This window comes from Clupea harengus, chromosome 18 (assembly GCF_900700415.2).
Source record: "Clupea harengus chromosome 18, Ch_v2.0.2, whole genome shotgun sequence".
Taxonomy (NCBI): domain Eukaryota; kingdom Metazoa; phylum Chordata; class Actinopteri; order Clupeiformes; family Clupeidae; genus Clupea; species Clupea harengus.
Window position 1 is genome coordinate 23,367,187 of NC_045169.1, and position 27,219 is coordinate 23,394,405.

Sequence of the window (27,219 nt, forward strand, 5' to 3'; positions counted from 1 at the left end):
ATGATGCAAATTTAAATTTAGGTCTTGGGGAAATACATAGGTTAGCGAGGGAAATTGTAGCTACTCCACCTCCACGCCCTGTGCTGCGGGGGATGTGACAGTTAACATGACTTGGAGGGGTGGACTCATTTAAGGCTAGGAATTCATCTGGTTTTAGCCAGGTTTCAGTTAGGAAAAGTATTTGAATGTTGTTGTCCGTTATCAGCTCATTTATAAGTGCACCTTTTGATGTTAAGGACCGAATGTTAATAAGGCCCAGTTTTAGGATTGTACAAGTTTCATTGAGTGCTGATAAGGTTTGTATCTTTATTAGATTTTCCTGATTGATACTTCTTTTAGTGTGATTTGCGTTGGGTTTGTACGTTCTGGGTATAGATACCGTTTGTATATGGTTTAATATGGGCAAAGAGTGTACTGGTGCAGCCAAAGTTAGTGTGGTCTGCCTTCCAGTGCTAATTTTGGGTTGTCAGTAGTAGGTTTGGGCTAGGTGGTGTATTAAGTTTTGATGTTAGTTAGTTGATGGCAAACTATTACCACTTTCCTATAATGCAAAATATCACAATATTATTATTTCTGACCACAGTCCAGTATCATTTTCACTAAAGCTTGGTGAAAATGTGCCTATCCAGAGAAGCTGGAGATTTAACCCCCAGCTTACCACAGATGCAAAGTTCTGTGAATACCTAGAATCAAACATTAAGATATATTTTGAAACCAATGATAAAAATGATACCTCTCCTACACTACTATGGGAAGCTTGTAAGGCTTATTTGAGAGGGTGCATTATTTCTTTCCAATCTTCTCTCAAGAAGCGCAACAAAGCAATACAGCTAGAACTTGAGAAAGAAATCCATCAGTTAGACATAGAGAATACCCAGCAACCCTCTTCAGAAAAACATACAAAAATCTCAACCCTTAAATACAAACTTAACAAAATATTATCAGATAGAATTTGCAGAGCCTTTATCTTCACAAAACAGAGATATTTTGAATTCGGAGACAAACCACATAAATTATTAGCAAGGCAACTGCGAAAACTTGAAAATGACAGGACTATCCACAGAATTAAGTCAGGCTCAGGTAATATCCTTACCTCCCCCAAAGATATTAATGACAGATTTAGGCAGTTCTATGAAACATTGTATACATCTGAATCAACTTCTCTACCTGAAACAATGCAATCATTTTTAGACGAATGTGAACTCCCATCACTAAGTCAAACGGACCGCGATGCCTTAGAGGCAGACATTACATGTGAGGAATTACTAGCAACCATTGGGTCAATGAAAAATGCTAAAAGCCCAGGACCGGATGGTTTTAGCATTGAGATATATAAGAAGTTTGGAGGATTGCTGGCCCCCTACCTAGGCAAACTATACACCCAGTCATATGATGATGGTGTATTGCCTCAGACGCTGACTGAAGCCACCATCATTCTTCTCCCAAAAAAAGGGAAAGACCTAGAAGAGGTGGGCTCATATAGGCCAATATCATTGTTAAACACAGATCAAAAAATTCTGGCCAAAACAATGGCCAGAAGACTTAATGCCTTTATGGGTAAGTTGGTACATCCTGACCAAACTGGGTTTATTCCCAATAGAAACTCCTTCCACAACTTTAGACGTCTTCTAAATATCATGCATTTTCCCAGACTTCCCAAAAAAGACCTTATTATCCTCACTTTGGATGCTGAAAAGGCATTCGACCGGGTTGAATGGCCATACTTATTTGCAGTCTTGCAGAAATTCAACTGCGGTGAGAAGTTTGTGTCCTGGACTAAGCTGTTATACAATGGCCCCTGCGCCAGGATATTCACTAACCGGACTCTTTCTACTCCTTTTCAGCTTGGCAGGGGTACTAGGCAGGGATGCCCACTTAGCCCATTACTGTTTGCGCTAGCCATAGAACCACTTGCTGAAACCATTCGATCACATCCAGAAATCCATGGCTACAACACAGAGTTTACCAAAAATACAATATCATTGTACGCAGACGACATTTTGTTATATGTTACTCAACCAATGATTACAATTCCATCAGTACTGAAAATGTTTAATTTATTTGGTACTTTTTCTGGGTATAAGATTAACGGGAGTAAAAGTGAGCTACTACCAGTACAATTTGAGGATCAAGACTGGCTCAAACAGCTTCCCTTTCATATAATATCGGACAACTTAACCTATCTGGGAATAGTAATTACCAAGAACTATAACGCTCTTTACAAGGCTAACTTCCCTGTGCTGTTAAACAAGCTAGAGCACAATATTCAATTCTGGAGAACACTCCCTATCTCCCTGTTGGGTAGAGTAAATGCTATTAAGATGATCTTCCTCCCCCAGCTACTTTATCTTTTTCAAAACTTGCCTATATACCTTACAAAATCTTTTTTTAGGAAACTGGACTCTATTATTCTTCCCTTTATATGGAACTACAAGTCTCATCGAATAAAAAAGGACCATCTCTGCAAACACAAAACCAACGGGGGGCTGGCACTGCCTAATTTTATTCTATACTACTGGGCCACCGGAATACGCTCTATTGCACACTGGTTGGATGACACTCCATCACCCTTCGATGGGCTAGAGATGGAACGGGAGGATTGCCTACCATTCTCTATTAGAGCAGTTATGCTATCACCTGTACCAGTCAAAAGAACCTGTTTTAAACACAACCCTATCATTCACGACACAATTAGGATATGGAAACAACTAAGAAAACATTTCAAACTTAATGCAGTGTCTTTTTTGCTTCCTATAGCAGCAAACCCCACCTTCACTCCCTCTGTTCTGGACGGGACCTTTAATACCTGGAAGCAAATAGGAATTTGTAATGTTGGCAACCTGTACATAGAAGGGACTTTTGCTTCTTTCCAACAACTCCAAGAGAAATATAACATGCCAAAGAATCAGTTCTTCAGATACCTTCAGATTAGAGACTATGTCAGAACACATCTTCCTAACTTTGAGAAGGCAGTGGCAGACAAGTTAGAGAGTTTTATTAAACTGTTTGCTAACTCTCGTTACATAAGTTCACAACTGTATGACACACTACAAAGCATGTGCCTTCCCAAAATGGACAAAATAAAAGAGGAGTGGGAAAAAGAGATTGGGGCCGTTATACTTCCTAATGTGTGGGAGGAGAGTTTAGAATACATCCACGACTGTTCCATTAATGCCAGACACTGTTTAATACAATTTAAAATCCTGCACAGGCTACACTTTTCAAAGACAAAATTGCATAACATTTTTCCAGAAGTCTCACCTTTGTGTGATAAATGTGAGTCCATGGAGGCTACCTTATCACATAGTTATGCTCTTTGCCCCAAACTTCAATATTATTGGGTCGAAATATTTCGGTTTCTTTCTGTGATCTTGAAGGTTCAGATAGAGCCAGACCCTATTTTAATAATTTTGGGAATATCTGAAGAGCTAAGGAAATTAAATATAGCACAACAGCGTCTTCTGGCATACGGTCTAATAGCTGCAAAAAAGCTGATCTTACTTCTCTGGAAAAAGAAAGAGGTACCCTCCTTTAAACACTGGCTGACTGACTTGACAGGTACTCTACATTTGGAGAGAATTAGATTCATTCTGAAAGACAAGCTGAGGGACTTTCAGAAAATTTGGCAACCTTTGATCTCTCATCTTGATAGAGAATTGAATTGACACCCAAGTAAAATGCACTCCTAGGGAGGGATGGGTGGGTTATGGTAAGGGAAGGGAGGGGGGGTTGTGGTGGGAGGGTGTCTGTTTTGGGTGGGGGTTTTTATTTTGTATTTTGTATTTAATTTTTTGTATGGTGTGTGATGTTTGTTTACATTTGTCTTCTCTGTTGTTTTTGTTTGTGAAATGAAAAAGGAAACATGTTGCTGTCAATTGCCAATTTCACTGCTGTATGATGTGTTTCCCAATAAACATATTTGAAACAGAAAACCGCCCACACACTGCCAAAAGTCATACTTTCGAGCGAGCAGATAAAGTTTTCGCGAGAGCGTATGATAAATTCGAGCGAGCAGATAAAGTTTTCGCGAGAGCGTATGATAAATTCGAGCGAGCAGACCAAGTTTTCGCGAGAGAGTATGTCAGTCTCTGCGCTCGCAGTTGTTGAATTTCCTCTCGCGGCTGCTAAAATTGAGTGCGCAGAAGAAATTCACGCTTGCGAAAACCTGAAATTCACTCGAATAGACGTTTCCTCGCATGTGTGAGTTTTGGCACTAAACTGACGCCATATGGGACTTGTAAACCAATGCTCTTAAGCTTTGTTTCGTGTGTTTAATTAATGCAGTATTTGGGAAGAGAGCTCATCTTAACAATGGGTCTGTCTCAGCAACGCTTATGAATCTTTGGCTGAGCAGTCCGGAACGAAAATGTCAGTCATGAATGTTCGTTGCCACACAGATAATCTAAAGTGTGTTATTTTCTCAATATCAACGCCCAGTTCAACTAAATATGATGGTAGTCCGAGAGCTGACTAAGCCCCAGACCTGCAAAGTGCCCGTTTTCCCGGGTTTATCCCGTATTTCTGAACCATCTCCAGCCCCCCCTCCCGTTTTGTCATTTCTCCCGGTAATCCCCCGTATTTTACGAGGTCCAAACGTATTTTATTAATAATCAAATCAAAATGTTTGTCCATTGAGCTAAAGTTGTCAGATCATGTATGAAATGCATTCATGTCTTACACAATAAATACAATATACCATTTTCAACCCATTTGTCAATCTGGTAACCTACATCCTATTGCGCAGTTGATCTGTATGCGCAGGCTATTGATTCGCGAAGTTGAAACTGAAAAGGAAAACGCCGATGCCGGTGTACCACAGAAGAAAGTGAAATATTTTTGAAAATGTATGTTTTGTTGGACAGAGGAGTTTCCATACATATCGAACATTCATCAAGATAATGGTCATGCTCTTTGCAAAGCTTGTCTTATCGATTTCAACATAGGGCACGGCGGTAATGACGTCCGTCAACCTGTCAAGTCTCAAAAACATATTAGCAAGGAGTTACCTCAGGAATAGAGAGTGGACAGATTCTGGGGCCTTGTATGGAAAGATGAGGACTTTCAGTATGGTTAAAAAAAAATAGTTACAGAGAATAGAACAAGTTTGACCAACAGCGCTTTGTGCTCTCTCTTGCAAAATAAACTATACTAAGCCTCCTTTAAATTACACCCCATCTAAGAAAACACTTAGGACAGCCAAGTCAGCCACCCACATATACAATACGACAAAACAGTAGTTAACTTTTAACTGCTATTCTGTATAAATCCATATAGGATTTCTTTGAGATTGTATGCCTGGTAAAATCTTTGTTTCGAATCTCATAGTTTCTCCTCAATTCTGTATCACTGACTCTTTGTGCCCCCCTCTCTTACTCACACGGACACAAATATACACTGACTCAAGCACACATACACACACACACACACACACACACACACACACACACACGCGCATACACACACACTACTACTGGCCATTGTTTAAAATTATAATGCATATCCTGAGACCTGTGCGAGGCTTACATCAACTGTTTCTGTGATGTTCATATGAATGATTTTGTTGTAATACAAAAAGTCATGAATAAATGATAAGTTATTGCAATAGCAAGTTCTTATAATAATAAATAAGTGATTGTGAAATTCATTGTGAATACATACAAATAATAAATTCGTTTTTGTTAATAAATATAGTTATTGTGTATGTGTACTGAAGACTACATTATACATACGTTGTCTATAAATGCTTGTGTAGTGTTTTTTTATCTGTAAACATGGAACAGTTCAGTGTGTGAAGCAGGAGCCGTCACTGACTGATGTTAGACCAAAAGACAAAAGTGAAACTAATTCTGATTGGCCGGGGCAGCCACTGCCACACACAACCAAAATGATAGGAGGAGTAGGGGCCATTAAAACATTTTGATCAGCACATACACACCAAGATGCTTCATGAACCACCTCCATTGCTGGACGGGACGACAGCAATGAACTTCAGATCTACACATCCAACCTCCTGACTCTTGTTTATAAGTGTGAGACTAACAGGGGTATAGGCTACAGAGGGAGTTGATGACGTGGGCATCTAAATGAAAACTCAGGAATATCCTACTTTATTCTGCTTCACCAAGTTGCAGGTAGGCTATGTTTCGTATTCTTCTTCTGTTTAGCGGCTGGTACTTTAAATAGACTATGCCAATAGAGAAAATTGGTACACATAGCCTGTAGCCAAAGACAGTCCAAAATTATTTAGATAATTAATAGTTTTCAGATCAATTTTCTTATTATTATGGAATATAATTAGCCTGGATGCCAGACGAACTTAGCCCCGCCCACAACATTTTAGGTCGGGAAGTTCGGTCTGGTGTCGCTCCGTTGGGAAGAAATGATGCCAGACCAGAAGCTGTTCTGACCAATCAAATTGTCAGGGCGGGCTTTATACGATGATGGACAGATGATCAACCGTAACGTAATCAACCACGTCACCAAAGAGCGTTTGGGTTGAATTCGTTTTCAACAAACATGGCTGCCGCTGGAGAGCTGAAATGTGGAAATTCGAGTCTGTTTTAGAAGACATTGACAGCACATTCATTTTGAAAGAGGAACAGAGAAACGCGATCAAGGCATTTGTCGATCGAAAAGATGTTTTTGCCATCCTTCCTACGGGATCCGGTAAAAGTTTAATGTATCAGCTGGCCCCATGGTCTACGATGCTCTGATTGGTTCTAGATATATCCAATTGAGCGAAGAGGCATTTTTTTTTCTGGTTCGGTTGAAACACGCCCCATAATCACAGCCCAATGGGGTGGTATCAGACTCATATTCTGACTAGAATTATGAGTATGACATCGTCAGGCTAGAATATAGTATGATGTTGATGATCTTGTTAGTTAAATTTAGTCATCATACATAGTTTTTGGAATTTTATACTTAAAAAACATATTTAAAATGAATAACAATTAAAGATGGTAGCCATGATTAGCATGAAATTTGTAATAGCAATAAAGTTACGTATATTGCATATGATTTGGATAACTTCAATATTGAATCATACATTTTGTGATGCAGAATTAAAATAAGTAATGTAACATTAGTCCAGAATCTTTTTTTGTTCTCACAAATCAAGGCCATTTACCTACAGATATCAAGTGAAATGTTGGTGTCACCTCCAAGTTAAAATTCATCTGAGAGATATGACTTGACTGTTTCAACAAACCTCGTGTTCATATTTGTCATATGCTCTAATTAGGCTTCCAAGTAAATAGATACAATTTACGTTAAATTTAGATTAAATTCCATATCTAAAATTAAGAAAAACTCTTTTAATATTTTTCCCCCTAGTGATACCCTGTTTTACATAAATAGTTAACGTGCTAACGCCAGTTCGAAATGGTAGGTTGCTGTTGGTATGAGACTGTACTTGGTAGGAGGATACTACAGACACAGATAATGCACTGTAAAATATATCAATTTTTTCAAAACTTGTTGTCTTTACTAAAAAATGAAAGGCTATTTTACCTCCTTCGTAACAGTCATTTTCTGAATGCCTCTATGAAGGGGTTGTGGTTTTGGCGGTGGCAGGCAGCAGCTCAAGGTCTAAATCCAGCGGATGAGCTTTGGTTGGCATTTGGTACTGGAAAAAGTGTTGATACCTAGCAGCCCATGAAATCTCAGGTGGACTTGGGCCTGAGAAGGCACGTGCTCTTCCTGTGTTTCATGCATTGACTGGCTGTGACACAGTATCAAGCTTTTCTGAGGAAAAACAGGTTCCCTGAGATAAGGATCCTTGTCTGATCAAGGGGGAGGGGGCGTGGTTGGCATGCTATACACTACCCCGTCCCCTCCCCCTGCAAGTGTCCTCCTTTTCACAAACTCAAATCTGCACGAAGGGAAGGGGGCCTTTTACATGTCCAGGCCCAGGGGCCCATGGTTTTATAATCCATCTATGGTCAGAACCTATGCCAATCCCCTGTGAAGTGAATACAAATGATTACTGAAACATTGATGAAGAAAAAGAAACCCCGCAACCTGGGAGATGAAGACTTTCCAACCATACAGGCTGAAGAGGAAATGAAGACGCATTTCGAAAACCATACAAAGAGGGTGCGTCAGAATCTTCTACCTCCCAGGCAACCCACTAACATTGCAACCTGGAACATCAGGACCATGTACACAGCAGGAAAGAAGTCAGTCATAGCAAGTGAGATGAGGAGATACAAGATCTCTATCCTCGGTCTGTGCGAATCCAGATGGCTCCAGACAGGAGAAGTGAAACTGGCCAGCGGCGAGTCCATACTCTATTCTGGACATCCGGATGATAAAGCACCACACACAGAGGGAGTGGCCTTTATGCTCTTCAAAGAAGCACAGAGGGCCCTGATCATCTGGGAGCGCATTAATTCCAGGCTTATTACAGCAAGATACCCATAAAAGAATCAACCTACCACTCATACAGTGTTATGCACCCACCAACAACACTGAGGAGGAAACGAAAGAAATGTTCTATAACCAACTACAACAACTACTCCAGGCCAGGAAAGAAACAGACATCACTTTACTCATGGGCGACATGAACGCAAAGGTGGGAAACAACAACAGTGGATACCAACTGGTAATGGGGAAAGATGGAATCGGCTGCATGAATGAAAATGGCAAGAGATTTGCAGACACCTGTGCTGACTACAATCTGGTCATAGGAGGGACAGTCTTTCCACATAAACCCACCCACAAAGCCACCTGGATGTCACCTGATCACATTACCGAAAATCAAATCGACCACATATGCATAAACAGGAAGTTCAGGCGCTCTCTCCTAGATGTCCGTGTGAAGAGGGGGGCAGACGCTGGGTCAGACCACCACCTACTGGCTGCAAAACTCCAGCTCAAGCTGAAGCGATGCAACAACCCCACCAACACAAGAACAAAGTTCAACACCCAGCTCTTCCAGGACATAGGAACAACTGAACTGTACCAAACCACCTTACAGAACAGGTTCCAAGCCCTGCAAGAAGAACAGCACAAATCAGTGGAAGAGCACTAGAGCAACCTGAAAAACATATGGAAGGAGGTGTGCCTAGAAGTAGTGGGGAGAAAAGCAACAAACCATAAACCTTGGTTATCAACAAACACACTGAAGAAAATTGAAGAAAGGAGGGCAAAAAAAGACACACTAAACAAAAGCAAAACCTGAGCAAAAAAGGCAGCAGCTCACAAAGAATATGAAACGCAAATAAAGAAGTGAAGAAAAGTGCAAAATGTGACAAGCGGAATTACATCGAGAATTTGGCACGGGAAGCAGAGGAAGCAGCTGGAAAAAACAACATCAAAGAACTCTACATGACCACCAAGAAACTAGCTGGAAAGTTTAGACAGACAAACACCCAGATCAGGGACAAACAGGGACGACTCCTCACCACCAAAGAAGAACAACATCGAAGGTGGACAGAACACTTTAAGGAGCTGCTCAACAGACAGCCCCCTGCCCAAAAGGTAGAGATCCCACCAGCCACACACACGCTGGACATCAACTGTGGCCCCCCAACAAGATCTGAGGTGAGGAAGGCCATCAAGGCATTGCGACGTGGTAAAGCAGCAGGGCCAGATGACATCCCATCAGAGGCTCTACAAGCAAATCTCGACACCTCAACCACCATGCTCCACCAGCTAACAAAGACCATATGGTTGGAAGAAGGAAACATACCAACAGACTGGAAGGACGGGCTCATTGCTGTCATACCAAAGAAAGATAACCTCAGGGATTGCAACAGCTACCGAGGGATCATGTTGCTATCAACACCAGGCAAAGTTTTCAGCCGCATCATCTTGGAGAGACTGCGTAAGGGGGTTGATGATGAACTGAGAGAAAACCAAGCTGGTTTCAGAAATAAAAGATCATGCAGCGACCAAATTGCTAGCCTCAGGATCATCATTGAGCAGTCTATAGAATGGCGAACACCTGTTCATGTCAATTTCATAGACTTTGCAAAGGCATTTGACAGTGTAGACCGTGAAATGCTATGGAAACTCATGGCACACTATGGAATCCCCCTCAAAGTATACCAACATCATTAAGAACATGTACTGGGACATGCAATGCAACGTACTCTTCCAGGGATGCGCACAAGAAAAATTCTAAGTGCTCACTGGCGTGAAACAGGGCTGCCTGCTTTCCCCTTTCCTCTTCCTTCTGTGCATTGACTGGATCATGGTACAATCAACCCACAATAAAAAGACTGCCATCCAGTGGAGTCTAATAGAACATCTGGAGGACCTCGACTTTGCGGATGACATCGCACTACTCTCCCATAGCCACCAACAGATGCAGGACAAATCCGAACTGCTAGAAAAAATGGCAGCTGGACTTGGACTCAAAATAAATGGACCAAAAACCAAAGTAATGCGGATAAACACCAAGAACACGGACCCAATAACCATCGGGGACCAGACGCTGGAAGATGTGGACAATTTCACCTACCTGGGAAGTGTGATAGCTGTTGATGGTGGGACAGAGGAGGACGTGAAGACAAGAATTGGGAAAGCAAGAATAGCATTTAACATCTTAAACAAAATTTGGATAAGTAAAAATATCTCCCTCAAGACGAAGCTTCAAATCTTCAACTCCAAAGTCAAAACCGTGCTGCTCTATGGCTCCGAAACCTGGAGAACCACCACTAACATCACAAACACAAACTGCAAACCTTCATAAACCACTAAGACGCATCCTTGGAGTCTTCTGGCCAAACACAATTAGCAACATCAACCTATGGGAATGCACAAAACAAGAAACAGTAGATATACAGCTGTTAAGGAGAAAATGGAGCTAGATTGGACACACACTACGAAGAAACACAACAGCAATAACAAAACAGGCACTGACATGGAACCCACAAGGCAAACGCGGTAGAGGACAACCCAAAAACAACTGGAGACGGAGCACAGAGCAGGAATTCAAGAAGAAGGGGCTGACATGGAAACAGCTGGAGAGGATGGCTCAGGACAGACGAGGGTGGAAACAATTCATCAATGGCCTATGTTCCGAGAGGAATACAAAGGCCTAACTAACCATGGTCAGAACATGCAGCAACCCTAGATGGTAAAGTCTCTTTTTCACCTCTTCATGGTTGGACTCGTAGAAATCTGATGGTAGTTAAAAAAGGCAGGGGTGTTGACGTTGACTAGGGTGATCCACTTTACACCCATTACAACACTCCTGCAGAATCTTGTTGAGAGTACGATTTAGGATGACATGTACACACTCTTTTATGATTTTGGGGGGTAGCTCCGGAGTTGCAATCACGTCTTCATGTAGCTTGTAGGTCGTATTGGTTGTGGTGGTTCCGGGGGTCGTGGAGTCCATGGTAGCGCTGTCTAGTTCGGTCGTGAAATTCATAGTTAGAGCTGTGTGTCCATCCGTAAACGGTATGGCAATGGTCACCGCCATACAGGGGAGCTCCCTCTTTTTCAATGCTTGAAAAAAGGGGGAGTGGTCGGTGTTTCCATGTGTTTAAAATAGTCTCACTCTAATCTCATTGCAGTGGTCTTCAAGCAGGCACATTTTGAATAACATATCAATCTTCTTTAGAACTTGGTCACCATCCAGTCTTGATACACCAAGGTCTTTCCAGAACTTGGTCCTAGACATCTTCCATTGTTCGGCACTAAATGAGAGATGTTGCATGTCGTTTGTAAAGCCTGTGCCGGGCGTATCCAACGTGTATAGTTTCACACAATGTTCTTCTTTGTCAAAAACGTACCCTCCTATTCGTCCATCAGGCCATTCATATATTAGTGCTTCCGTAAAAAATTTAAGAAAACCCATCAAACTTTTCGGGTTTCTTCTTCTTTTAGGTTCAAAAGTTATTTCAGAGATCATTTACATTTACATTTGAAGGGACCGACATTTGATAGTTAGTTTAATAAATATATTCCATAGTCAATAATTCAATATATCTGACCTAGTGGTCATTTTAGTGTTCTTTGGATTTCATGAGTTGTAAAAACTTCTCATGTGTATTCTGTTCCTGGCCTACATGAGGTGTGAGAAGCCCTCACAGCTTCCCCCCCTGACTAGAGACATATAATAATTAGCATTTAGGGATCCACCCCCCCTGGCATGCACACAGCTTAAATTCTGTGCTTTCCCAAAAGACACTCAGTGAAGGAGATTTAGGTGGAACACACAGTGAAATCTAACTCTCTTTCCTCCTCTGGTGCGCGCCACTGAAAGAATAAACCTGGATTTGGTTTTTCATCACAATCTGACTGAGTCTCCGATACATTTGGGATATAGAAATAATTCCTATCAATTGGAGGTCCACCACCGAGATATTAATTCTTGGAATTTTGCTGAGATTTCAGTTCTGCTGTAAAGATCCTCTGTACCCCGTTTGATACAACACTTTGGTAAGTAAACTTACTTAATCTTGGGAACAATATGTGCCGTAGATCGTAGTAACAGTCTTGAGATTGGAATTCTCAGACGGAATTGAGTCTTTGCACTAGCAAGTTCACCGTGGGCAAGCTAAAGCTTAATTCGAGTGTGTGAGCCTTCAGCTCCATATTCACATCAGAGTGTTGAGTAATTCTCCCTTGGGAGAAACTACACTCTTGAGCCTGCTCTGTTTAGAGAGTAGCAGACATCTGATTCAGCACAGTCTGAGCTGTGGGTTGGATCATTTGTGAAAATCTAGTTTCTGCCACGCTCAGATATTGTTCCCAAGAGGATATAGGCCTAAGTGTTGTGGAAAGGGATCTACAGCATTTTAATATTTGAATTTCGAAATTGTTCTAAGTTAATTTGTAAATTATTTTACATTAAATTGTGCAGATTCAGTCTTTTTGAGATGGAAAACAAAGATTCAAGACGTATGGTCCCTTTGAGTGTTCAGATTGCAATGGCCAGTGTGGGAAATGATATAAAACATGAGAAAGTTAAAATTGAGATGATAAAAGATGGTTTTCAGCTAATTTGGGGAGTCAGGAAAGCCAGTGAATGGGTTTTAGACATTAAGTCTGAAAAGAAAAGACAGCGATATTCGCGCTATCTCATGAGCAGATGGACACAGCGTTCACAGGGTTTCTTGGTGGAATCAGACGGCCAGCCAGCGACCCTTCCTAGACTGCGTGAAAGTATGAAACAGAATGCTGACAAACTTCAGGACATTTTTAAAAGTTTACTGGGAAAAATCCTACCTACTGATGTAAAAAATCCTAGAGGTAAAGCAGATTATGCCAAGCTAAAAACTGAACTAATGGTCAGTGTGGGTAAAGCCATTTCACAGGTTGAGGAAATATCTCTCCAAATTGTTGCTGTAATGAATATTGATGTACCTACAGTCGTTCCCTCACCATTTGTCGCTCCTGTCCATATCTATACAGACAGTCATTACACATACCATTCAACTCACATCTCAGGTCCCGTATGGAACAGCCCCCACTTCACCATGGCGGCTGAAGCCCCAATGGCCCATCAGGCAGAGATTATCACACTCTCTGACACACTGCCACAACTTTGTAAGGGCTCTGTCCGTAAAGTTACAGGACAGAGTGAACAAACTAAAGAATCACTGACTAAACGTAAAGAACAAACACAACACATAGCTGCAGTACAGGACGTACCCTCTCACAATAGTTATCAGCAAAGAAGACAGGATGCACCCACACATTCAAATTGTCACAGATGTGGGAAATCAGGCCATTGGTCCAGACATTGTAGAAATAGACAGAGAAACACAGATAAACCTGTGTCCTCTCAGCAGCGGGGCATGGACTCTGACACAACCTCTGAGATTTTAAATCTTCTCAGAAGTTTGGCTAAATCTAACATCACTGATCAATAGGACCAGTTTGACTCATTGGATGCATCATATTCAGACATTCTTCCCCAATAACTGCATTCTCTGTCAAAGGTAATCAGGTGCAATATTACAAAAGGTTTATCTTACTACTAAATACATATCCTAAATAAAATGATAACTGCAGAATGTTCTTTCTCAAACAGGTCTTAGACTGGATGAATGTCTGACTTCATCAAATGATCCAGGAACGCTGAATTAATTATGAAGAACAAAAATCAAGGGCCACTGGAATCTGGATACAAAAAGGGGCTTTATGACATAATTCTGTAACTTAAACAGCTTGTTTCCTTTTCTCTAGGCATGAACATCTGTCACCGGAGCAAGCACATGAATGTGTGTGTGTGTGTGTCTTTGTGCCGGCCGGCTGTATGAATGATTTTACATGACTTTTCACTGACTTGTTTTCAGGGTAAACTGTTAATTACTTTCCATTTATTTCACAGGATGTTATGTGTTAATTATGTTAACAGAAACTTCGTGCTTCCTGTCATTAGGAAATGGTCGACATCGTTGGGCTCATTTATCACAAATTAAACCTTTTGCATAAGATTCATTCTTTTGTTAAGATCTCTTTCAGAAGCGAATCAGCTGACGGTCACCTGGACCCTACCACCGTCCCTCACAGTTGGACCGATAAAGCTCGCCACGGAATCAAAAGGGGGTGGAGCGGCCATTGGAAACCCAGACAGCGTTAATTCAATCAACATCAACTCCATCAACACCTTTCAACTCATAGAACAGCATCTTGCCAAGGTGTCGAAAGGGGGACAACAGAGGGAACAGCAGGACCTTTTGAACAAACATCGCGAACAGCCAACAACTTCAACCTTCACAGACGAGCAACACATCTGAAAGGAACGGCAACCTCCTGATATGCTAAGAGACGCATAGGCTAAATGACCCCATATGGAGCAAAGACCACAGGAGGGAAACAACGGACAATTCAAGCGTCACAGACACACACACATTAACACACACACACACAAACACACACACACGGATACTTGCTCACAGACACACACTTAACTGTATCAAACCGTCAACCCACATTTCAATAAAGTAATGACATGCCATGTACACCTCAGTAACCAGAAAGGAAATGCTTTAAGATGTTGTAACACTGTAATGTATCTCCCATAATCCGTTATCTCCTGTACAATTGTGTAATCCGAGCAATTTCATTTTTGTTTGAGTTCATCTTCATGTATAGTTCATTTTGTTCTGTGTTCCCACTGTTTGTAACTTCATGTTTCCGAATGGCTACCCTGTACTGTACATGTAATTATTTCTCTGCTTACATTTGTCGGCTCTCGCGGCTGGAGAGGGCGGTCATTTTGATTTGACGTCGGTAAGGAATTTCCCCTTAAAAACATCAGGGGGGCCCACCAAAAATTGGCAAACAGGTGTGAGGCACCCTGATGAGAAAAAGGTTTCGCCTTACCTCGCGAGAGAACGCGCACCTTTTGGGAGAAAGAGAGAGAGAGAAGAAAAACTGACTGTGTTCACCCAAAACTTAAGCAAGCGTTTACTCTGATCTTAAAAACAAAGATTTATGTCCAAGACCTTAAGTCTTGAAAAGGGGGAATGAAGGGACCGACATTTGATAGTTAGTTTAATAAATATATTCCATAGTCAATAATTCAATATATCTGACCTAGTGGTCATTTTAGTGTTCTTTGGATTTCATGAGTTGTAAAAACTTCTCATGTGTATTCTGTTCCTGGCCTACATGAGGTGTGAGAAGCCCTCACAGCTTCCCCCCCTGACTAGAGACATATAATAATTAGCATTTAGGGATCCACCCCCCCTGGCATGCACACAGCTTAAATTCTGTGCTTTCCCAAAAGACACTCAGTGAAGGAGATTTAGGTGGAACACACAGTGAAATCTAACTCTCTTTCCTCCTCTGGTGCGCGCCACTGAAAGAATAAACCTGGATTTGGTTTTTCATCACAATCTGACTGAGTCTCCGATACATTTGGGATATAGAAATAATTCCTATCACATTTACATTTAGTCATTTAGCAGACGCTTTTGTCCAAAGCGACGTACAAGGGAGAGAACATTCAAGCTAAGAGCAATAAAAAACATGGTGTAACAATAAATACTACATTACATAATTAGAAAAACGACCTAGAAAGGAAAAAGAAGTGCAAGAATGTAACTGCTGAAGTGCAAGTTAAGCGCTAGTCAAGGTGCCAGTTAGGAAGGGAGGTGCTCTCTGAAGAGTTGGGTCTTCAAAAGCTTCTTGAAGGTAGAGAGGGACGCCCCTGCTCTGGTAGTACTAGGCAGTTCGTTCCACCAATCATGCCGCGCCCCTAATCGGTGTGAGACTGGAAATGTCACTTGTTGTTGCAGCCATTATGGTATTTTTAACAGTATTTCAAGCCTTAGTTCGGCGGTCTGCAAATGTGCTATGTAGCCTCTTTACACTTGTGCAAAAAAGACCCCCATTGGTGGGTCTGATTTGAGGCCTGGGTGTGGGTATTTTGACTGTCTGGGGGTATAAACCACCCTTTTGACAACCTTCTTCCTCAGAGTAAATTACCCTATGTCTGCTTGTTGTCTCTACGGATAAAATGGGGTCTAAAGGCCTTGTTCCCATACAGCTCCCTGCATCAGTTAAAACGTATGTGTTGTGATTATACATATGTTTGACAAAAGGACCCAGACACTTATACCCCCCGACATCCCCCTGTCTGACAAGACTTAGCTGTGACTGTGGGCCTGACAACTAACAACAGCTTGGGGGATAGAGAGATCCTAAGACTAGTGAGACATTACTCAATCAAATAATACTCTGTATATCAATCATATTGACAGCAGTAATTAATCAATATGGACATAAAGTAAATCTTAATAACTACTGACATGTATTGTTTGCCCTCGAGGTGTGACGTGCCTCTAAAACAGCCATAGCCTCTAAATAGGGCGATTAAGAACACCTAAAATAACACATTACATGTGGAATACATGTGTGTGTGTGTGTTTGTGTGTGTGTGTGTGTGTGTGTGTGTGTGTGTGTGTGTGTGTGTGGGATAGACAGTTAATCTGCATATGTGCTTGAGTGTATGTGTGTGTTGCTGTGTGTGTGCTTGAATGCAAGTCTGTGTGTGTATCTGACTGCATGAGGTAAAAGCTTCTCCTCTCTCACTAAGGCTTTTAATGCTGCTCTCAGTGTCCAACCATTTCTCCAGGACCAAACATATAGTTCTAAAGAATATCACTACACATGACCAGGTATACTGGTGCTGGAGAATCCAGCTAAAACTCAAACCTACAGCTGTCATCAGTTTGCCACTTTGGGTTTGACAACTTGACATATATGTAATATTTACTGTCCTTTACCAGTAGGGGGAGCTGTAGGAGTATGAATAAAGTTAATTTGGCACCATCTGAAACTAAGGTCCATAAGGATGTATTCCCCAACAGAAAACTATGGCTTGTTGTTTAGAGTTCACTTCTAATTCTTCAGTATTCACAATCAGTCTTCTCAGAACACCCAAAATAATGTCAAATACATGCAAGAATGCAAGTCTGTGTGTGTATCTGACTGAGGTAAAAGCAGTCTCTTCTCTGACTAATGCTTTTCACGTTGCTCTTGTAAACTCGTCTCCAGTCCAGCACAATACATATAATTCAACAGAATGTCACTAGATGTGACCAGGCAAACTGACGTACTGCTCCTTGGAGGTCTGCCACCTTGTGTTTGACAACATGACATATTGTAAAATGTACTCTCCTTCACCTTTAGGGGGCGCTGTAATAGTATGCATAAGGTCCACTTCATTTGGCATGATAACAGGGTTTGTGTTTAACCCTGTTAACCCCGTACTGGCTCATTAAACTCCATCCGCCTGCAATCTTTGTGTTGTCTGCCATTCCGTGAAAGCTGCAGTGTGAGAGAGGGAGTGTGAGGGGTGTGGCCAGTTCAGGCATCTGGCACCTGCAGGTAATCACAGGTATCTGAAACAGAGGTAAACAATGAACACAAATCAACAAATACTAGGCCTTTATTATACGGCTCTTCAGAATGTTCCAAAAAGTTCCGTTGATTTGAATGGGCCATCCCAACTCCGCTGCGCATCGGGGTGCTGTTCGCCCCGTCGGGATTTATTTTTGGATAATACATTATCCCTTACATAGCATTTACCAACACTGACTAATTATGACAGCAATTTTGTTTTGCTAAATTTGACTGGAAGACTATTTATTTTACAATCTACTTTTGGTACATGTTGGTTAATAAGTGTGTTTCTGTTGTATGTCTGCCCCATTTCATTTATATTCATCTTGGGTTAGATTGTGTTTTGTCTGGCATATATTACAGCATGCATTTAGGGGAAACTATAGGGGATTAGGATGGGTTGGGGTAGCTTGGTTAGTGAGGCTGAAGCATTTCAAACCATGTTACACTTTGAGTTGGAAACTGAGGTCCACATTATTTGCCTGCTGTCTTTGAGCTGCGTGAGAGACCATATAAACTATCTCAACTCACTGGTGACATGAGAGTCACCTGATGGTCTTTAAACAAGGATGTCATTCCAATAATGTCAATATGAATGTCATATTTGCCTAAGGTTGCCATTCAACTCATTTGCAAGGAAAACATCACAGACTTCCTGTTCTGCCTCTTCTTCAGCTCTTTGACACATCGGTCTGGACTGAATCCACACAGGATTAAATCAAGTAGGATCTGCTTTTATTAATTATTCAGAGTGGAGATTTCTGTCTTCAAAAGCTAAGTTTAGTGATTTTCATGTGTTCATTTCAAAATGTTTAAAGAGGGTGATAGGGAAATATGAAACTCTGACTTTAATCAAGTATAGAAGTCACCTGATAGTCTTTAAAGAAGGATGTCATTGTTCAGTCCCATATTTGCCTAAGGTTGCCATTCAAGTTTAATTAGTTTGCAAGGAAAACATCACAGACTTCATGTTCTGCCTCTTCTTCCGCTCTTTGACACATCGAACAGGACTGAATCCACGCAGGATTAAATCAAGTAAGATTTACTTTTATTAATTATTCAGAGAGGAGATTTCTGTCTTCCAAAACAACTTTTATTGATTTCCATGTGTTCATTTCAAAATGTTAAAAGAAAATCAAGGTTATATATCAGGAAAATGACAACAGTTTAAGCTTAAAGCTCATATCGGTTTTTTTTTTTAGAAGGACACCTCAGCAAGTGGCATAACAGGGGTTAACTCAGTGAACAGTAGTTAACAGTGAACTCACATTTTGCATACTGCACACACTCTGTTTGTTTGTGTTCAAGTGTGTATGTCTAAGTGCGTGTGCCTGTACATGGAAATTTGCATAGACTGATGTCATATGCTTATAGAGAGTCTTAGCAGGTTTTAGATTAGATTAGATTAGATTCAACTTTATTGTCATTGCACAGAGTACAGGTACTGAGGCAACGAAATGCAGTTAGCATCTAACCAGAAGTGCAAAGTAGAAGAGTGCAGAGTATGTGCAAATGGTAATATAAATATAGATAAATGTGGTATATACAGTATGACATAAGATATAAGTGGTATGAGCAGTAAGAACATGAGCAGCAATAAAGGTGATTAGTGCAGATGTGATATAGATATATGTAAAGTGCAGGTGAAGTACAGGTGAAGGTGGCAGTAGAAGTAATAAAGTTATAAATGAGGTAGGAGGCATGATAAGATATAAGTACGATGAATATGGATATGACAACAATTTAACATAAATAGATATATACAATGAACAATTTAGTGCAAATGTTCAGTGGCTGGAGGTAGGTGTGTGGCAGTCAGGCCAGGGTATTGCGACTGCTGAATGTTGTCTGCATACTTAGAGGCTTAGCAGGTGTTTCTAGAGACTGCTGACTGATGTCCTCTGCTTATAGAGAGACTTAGCAGGTTTTTTAAACATCACTGAAGAGTTAATAAAAGCCTATAACTTTGAACCCTCACTCTGTTGCTGAGCTTTTTGGCCAAACCCACATTTTGACGGTAACCCGAGGCTCGGTCCATCACAGAGAGGTCCTTTGACAGCTGTTTGAATGCTGTGCACTGGTTGAAGTATTGCTGGATGTTGTCACAGAAAGGGCAGTATTTCTTGGGCTGCTCTGACTCGTCCAAGCAGGACAGTGGTGGAGCATGCCGCGGCTTCAGTCTCAGAAAAACCTCTGTCATTCTTAGACAAAACGGCGTCATTCTCACACAAAACTTCGTCAAACCAAACGCCATCATTCTCAGACAAAACGGCGTAAAAAAAACGCCGTCATTCTCACACAAAACTTTGTCAAACCAAACTGCGTAATTCCCACACAAAACTTTGTCAAACCAAACGGCGTCATTCTCAGACAAAACTTTGTCTAACCAAACGGCGTCATTCTCACACAAAACTTTGTCAAACCAAACGCCGTAATTCTCAGCAGAACTTTGTTAGAAAAAAAGTTGTCAGAACTAGATGAGGGAGCTGTTGACTAGCTTTCTGAATTAGCTAAAGTAGCAGCTTTTACAGTGAATACCGCTGTGGTGTTTCTGTTGACTGGTACAGCAAGAAAAATTACTTTTGATATAATACGAAATTGTTGTTTTCTGCAAGCTAGTTCACTCGTGTAAAGTAAACCCATGTTTAGTCCTCCGGTTGCCGACTTTGCTGAAGAATTAATGCCTCCACTTGTCGCTAACCTAACTTCGCTAGCTAGTCAAACTTAACAAACTAGCATAAGGTCTATGATAGTACACAACATTTGAATAGTTTCATGGTATACGTTAATGGCGATTGTGTTGTTTAGTTTGACATCGTTTTGTCTGAGTCTGAGATCTGAGTGGAGTTTGGTTGTAGTATCCATGGCAACCAGAGGACTAAACATTACTTTACTTTACACGAGTGAACTAGCTTGCAGAAAACAACCATTCATAGTTTTCAGTCACGTGACTACAATAGGTAGCTGACGGGCAAAAAGAACAGCGAAACAGCGTTAAACAGTGGACAACTTCGAGCAGTGCCGCCTACTCAACTACGATCGCCATCAACCACAGACCATACCACTATAGCCAAACAGAGATATTTAGAAAAAAATAAAATGTTTGATCCATGTACTGCACCCGCTGACATTTTTATTCCTTTAACCTCGACGAAGTCCCTGCCAGAGCTCCAGTGTGGAGATATTTACATCTATCTAATAGAAAACCCATCCCCCTACACATCTCAAAAACTGAAAGCCTACAAAAGCACAGCTAGTTATTTAATTTTCAGGAGTGGATGGGTTCACAACGCTGTCGTCTGGAAGGTGAAAACAAAAAACATCTTCATAATCAGAGCAAAGATGAGTGCCATTTAATAGCTAGCTACCAGCTAGCGAGATACCTGCTGTTAGCTACGAGCTACCTGCTGTTAGCTACGAACTACCTGCTGTTAGCTACGAGCTACCTGCTGTTAGCTAGCAGCCTTTAGCCTACCCAACGCTGTTCTTTATCATTTGACACAATTTTCTGGTTTAAACAAGTACGAACACCTCGTCTGGCGAATGACAACTTAAATTATCCCATATATTTTCTACTGGCATTGTAGTACTACCAGTTGGATGACAAAATACACTAGCCAAGCCTACTTGCTTAGGTACTTGTCGCAATCTCAGAGAAGAAACCGGGTAATCCAATTTGAATTGTGTTGATGCTTTGTTTCTTGACTTTATTACTTGATCTATTCCCGTTTTAGGTAGTTATTCTGGTAAATGAGGCGACCAGAACAGGGTGACTGCTTTTATTGCCAGCCCCAAAAGTATGGCTGCTTTACTGTGTGTCCGAGAAAAGTTAACCCAGAAGACGTCTACAATCAACTGGTAGCAACGTGGGCGGGTTTTAAATGCGATAAAAACAAAATCCGGGCTTGTCTCCTCGCCGATTTGAACAGCCAACCGAGCAACAACTGTCTAGCATTTTACTACCTAAGTCAGACAATGTTAAAGCGGAGATATTAAATGATATTGAATGAAAGGTGGTCGGTTCCTGTATAAACTCCAGTGTTAGACAGGTGTGGAAGGTGTTTTTTGCCCTTCAGCTGGTCATTCTGACGTCACGTGAAAACTATGAATTCACAAAGTTTTGTGTGAGAATGACGCCGTTCGGTTTGACAAAGTTTTGTGTGAGAATGACGCCGTTTTTTTTTACGCCGCTTTGTCTGAGAATGATGGCGTTTGGTTTGACGAAGTTTTGTGTGAGAATGACGCCGTTTTGTCTGAGAATGACAGAGGTTTTTCTGAGACTGAAGCCGTTTCGCCCGAGTCTGACGACTTTTGGTCTGAGACCTGACGCCTTTTCTTTTGAGTCTGACACTTGAGTCTGAGATCTGAGGATGTCCTAAAATGAACACCGTACGCTAGGCTCTGCTTCAGGAATTCAGTGATGTGCTGCAGGGCCAGCTTGTGTGGCTGACCATACAGCTCTGTTAGGGATGCCTTGGTCTTGGTGTATGGGTACCGGCTGTTTCTGTAGGAGTCTGCTAACAGGAGAGCATCTTCCAGCTTGAGATGGTCGACAAAAACAACAACAACATCAACATCAAAGAGACACCTTCGTGAGCACTTTACTGGGGTTGTCAAGTGGGCAAATTCCTTCGTCAGTGTTTTGCTGAATTAGGCCCACGGCACCTCCAGAAGGCTCAACAGCGGTGTCTGGTGTCCCACCCCCCCTCCACGTTCACAATTAGTTATGACACCAATCAGTACCACAGACAACAACAAATACACCTGAAGCATTACTGAGAGAGTTCCTCAAAACAACCATGACAGAATGCCCATCTTACAGGGCTTTTAAGCTTTACATAGGCCCATGTGCTTGAGGCTGTAAGTATGCCATCTTCAGCACTTGTGTCCAATTGATTAAGGTGCCCCTAAGTATGCCATCTTCAGCCATACTTGTGCCCTGTTCATGAAGGTGCCTCTAAGTATGACCTCTTCAGCTATTCCCATGCCCCATTGATGCAGGCTCTAGGTATGCCAATGGGAATCATTAATGTAGTAAACTGTCCACTCACACTCAGGGCCTCATTTACTAACAGGATTGCGCCCATTTCATACGTCATTTCAGCGGGTTAAGACATAAAACCGTAGTTCCAAAGGTGTCGCACCTGAGTTAAAGCGCAGATTACCGCTGCTGGGAGGGCATAAGGGAAAGTGGGTGTTCGTCGCAAAGAGATGGGAGGAGATGCGTAAAGTGCGCCTAATTATGTATTAGTAACGAAACAAGAGTTGTTTTAGCATGACATATCAGCTGCTAAATGAAAACTTTATGCGTGCGAGAAATTTGAAAAATACGAACATCAGAAATGTTATTTGTGTAAATGTTTATATTTTATATATCATTTAATATAGGCATATAAAAAATTGTTCCACCAGCTAGCTGTTCAGCCAGGTCTTACCCAGAATCGCCGCTCCATGTATGATTTAAAGTTTAAACCGTGTTTCAACCCATCCTTCAAGCACACCGAGTACAGTGCTCGCCTTCTGCGTAGGAGTAACGTGTATCTATTCAGGAAAAGTACTTTTACTCGAAGTACACTAAGTAAATTGTAGACAGAGAGACAGAGACAGAGCAGCATATTCATTTCACGTTCCATGTTAATTTTGACGTTATAGCCTCTCGAGCGCAAGCAACCCCCAGTGCCATGACAATCAAACGTCCCTGTCCACAATAAACGCATGTTCGCAAAGAGTGTCCCCTTCCTAACATTAGATGGAATGTTAGAGAAGTAACGCTGGCATCAGGGTTTAAAAAGGATGAAATAAAAATCACAGAATTTAAGGCACCTCACTGAATAGAAGGGAAAGGCACCTTTACGGTCCTGTTCAACCCTTAAAAAGCAACTATTTTTTGAAAAACATCGTTTCAGTGTCGGAATACGCCGTTTTAGTGTGGACAGAAGGGCTAAACAGAGAAATATTTATGCGTTTCTATATTTAGTGTGGACGGGGTCTACGTTTGCTCTAACCTCGTAAACCAAAAACTCGAATTCTAATTCTAACTCTTCAACCATGGTGGCAGGAATATGTACCCATTCTCTCCTATTTTAGTGGTGCGCTATTAACACTAATGGGCGGGGTTAGGCGCTGATTACGCGACAAGGTTCTAAATACCACGGAAAATGCAGAAAAATACTGTGCGGTATATGCGGTTTGGCAAAGGCGCAGATTAAGCTGCGGTCGCAATGTTAGTAAATGAGGCCCTCAGAGTGTAACCCTGTGTCTGGTCTCATAACAGTCACAACAATACACAGTGAAGTTGCCTTCCTTTAAATGATTTTGCACTGAAATATTAGATAACAATAAAATCAGTACAAAATTGGAACAACATTTTCTCCATTAGGGTGTATCATTTGAAGTAATTGTGAGAAAAAGAAACTGTAATGTATGACAACATGCCCTGCTACACAAGATATTTTCTCCTATTTTTTATTGTAGCAGCCGCAGACATGAGTGAAGAGACCTGTAGTAGAGAAAGACTGAACAGTGTTCTAGAAGAATACAAACAGAGCCTCAATGATGTCTCACAGCTCATCAGGACCTCCCAACAGAACACAAGGTCACAAAACTGTACCTGTAACTTCTGTTGATAATCTTAAAACATGTTTGTTTTTATTATAATTTGGAGACTGCTGTCTGTGTTAAAGGGTCATAGTCATGGATATGAAAACTGTTTTTTAAGAAGTGTAACATAATCTGCGGTTTCTACAAAGTAGAATGACGTGACATAATCCGTATTGTCAGACTGACAGCGAACTGCATAATCACTACTGTGTAGAACAATCACACTGTACATTTCAGGTAGAATGGTCACATCAGAATGCTGATATTTGTTATTTTTACATTGCCAATTTTATAATTAAATCTCACATAACAAAAGTCATAATTAGTTATAATTAATAAATAATCAATAAGTTCACTCTGTTGTGGAGAATGGATCAATGAATGCAACAATATGACATTATTAAACCTCTCTTATAAATGTTTCTGCTCAGTGATCAGGAAACAGGAGAGGTGATTGCACATCTCTTGAAAAAGGCAGATGAAATACAGCATCTGCTAGAGGATGGGGTTGATATCACAAATCTTCTCACACTCTTGGAATCATGGTTGCGTTTCATCAGGGAGATACTATTGAAGAATAGAGCTGATCCGGTGCAATCTTTAGGTAATAATCTTCAGCATGTATTCAAATGTATTGTGTCTTATCATAGGTCAGTGTTTCTGTAATGGCATTTAACAGGTTTGCTTATGAATAAATGTCGTAATTGTTGAGCCGACAGGGTTTTTCCTTTCCTCTACTACGAGACGCTTTATCAAATGATGTAACAAAATATACACCAATTGGTGGTCTGATGATAACTGGCTGACATGCTTTGTCACAAAGATTTCAGTGAATCTACTGTGCACCCAGTGGAGCTGTCATCCAGAGAGAGGAGAGGACTGAAGAGACGACTGAAGGGGCGTGAGTGAAAACAAGCAGTCAATCTCTATGAATACATTCAGCCAAATAGTCTGAAGACACATTGTGGTCACACTTTATTGTATGGCCTTGGGTATATTGTAGTTTATGTAAATGCAAACTGTTAAATACATTAACATCTAACAATTAATTAATTAATTCATGATTCACAGGATTTGACCAGTATTGCTGCTTAGCAAACCGCCTTAATTCAAAATAAGGTGAAATCAAGTTTGTGTTGAGTGATTTTCCACTATGAGGCTACAGTAACAGCAATATTTACTTTAGTAACATTTCGTTGCCGGTGTTCTTCCCATAGATGAATCTGAACTGGAGGGGTTGTTGTTAGGCAAACGTGAGTATACGTACGCATATTAATAATATTTACATGTATACTGTAAACTGTAATGACACAAACATATACCAGTGAGACTAATAGCTGATGTTGACATCTGTATATGGTGATTGTATTCTATTCTGGCTTAATGGTTTTTCTTTAGGAAAAAAGGAAGAGCTGCAACTTTCTACATTATTGACAGATCTTGATCTCCATGACAGTGAGTGGATCTGATCAAATACATCGAGATTATCTAGCTCAGGACTGTTTTTTCTGGATCACAGTTTCCCTTTTAAATCTGATTCCAGGCCCCATCGCATGTATTACAACCTGTGCAGATGTGGAAGTAAGTTTGAGGATTCTATCTTTAAAATGAATACATTTGACCAATTTGAACTGAATTTAAAGGAATAACAATACACCAGAACTTAATGTTCAAATAAAGATTCTTCTGTTATGATTGATCATAATCATATGTCCAGTTTTGTAGCTATATGTACAGTGCCCTCCACAATTATTGGCACCCCTAGTGAATATGAGCAAAACAGGCTATAACAAAATATGTCTTTGCTGTTTATCTTCTTGGTCTTTCACTCAAAATATTCACAAAAATCTTACCTTTTCAATGAAGTAAAATTATTGAAAGAAAAAAAAACTGTTGACATTAAATAAATATTTTTCCCCAAAACATGTGTGCCACAATTATTGGCACCCCTAAAAAATCTTATAATTAAAATCTATCTGAAGTATATTTCCAGTCATGTTTTACATTTTTAAGTTCACCTGTTTGATAAGGAACTCTTAAGAGGTCAATCATGACTTCCTGTTCCACTGGCGTACAAATATGAGGTGACACAGGCCAAATTCCATTAGTCATTCATCACTATGGGAAAGACCCAAGAACACAGTGACGATGTGCAACGTAAAGTTTTGGAGCTGCACAAATCAAGAAATGGACACAAGAAAATCTCTAAAGAGTTGAAAATACCCATTTCCACTATCATGGAAATAATTAAGAAGTTTAAAGCGACAGGAGATGTTAAGAATCAGCCTGGAAGAGGACGTGTGTACATTGACCCCACGCACCGTGAGGAGGATGGTTCGACTGGCAAAAGAATCTCCAAGGATCACAGCTGGAGAATTGTAGAGGTGAGTTGAGTCTTGGGGTCAGAAAGTCTCCAAAACTACCATCAGACGCCACCTACATCACCACAAGTTGTTTTGGAGGGTTGCCAGAAAAAGCCTCTGCTGTCAATCAACTACAAACTAAAGCGCCTACAGTTTGCCAAATGTAAGTCAGACCTTCAATGGGGCCGAGTTATATGGTCAGATGAGACCAAAATAAAGCTTTTTGGCAACAAACATCAAAGGTGGGTTTGGCGTAGACAGAAAGATAGCCATACAGAAAAGACCCCCATACCCAATGTGAAGAATGGTGGCGGATCTTTGATGTTGTGGGGCTATTTTTCTTCCAAAGACCCTGGACATCTTGTTAGGATACATGGTATCATGGACTCCATCAAATACCAGCAGATATTAAATGAAAACCTAACAGCCCCCTCCAGTA

General features: G+C 40.9%; 1 long non-coding RNA gene across 1 annotated transcript in view; it reads left to right on the forward strand.

The window, feature by feature from the left end:
- Positions 1 to 18,479: 18,479 nt before the first annotated feature.
- Positions 18,480 to 27,219, forward strand: part of LOC116224543 — a 32,173-nt gene continuing 23,433 nt past the window's right edge. The window contains exon 1 of the long non-coding RNA XR_004165628.1: positions 18,480 to 18,539. This is a non-coding gene — a long non-coding RNA (uncharacterized LOC116224543). The remainder of the gene's footprint in view (positions 18,540 to 27,219) is intronic.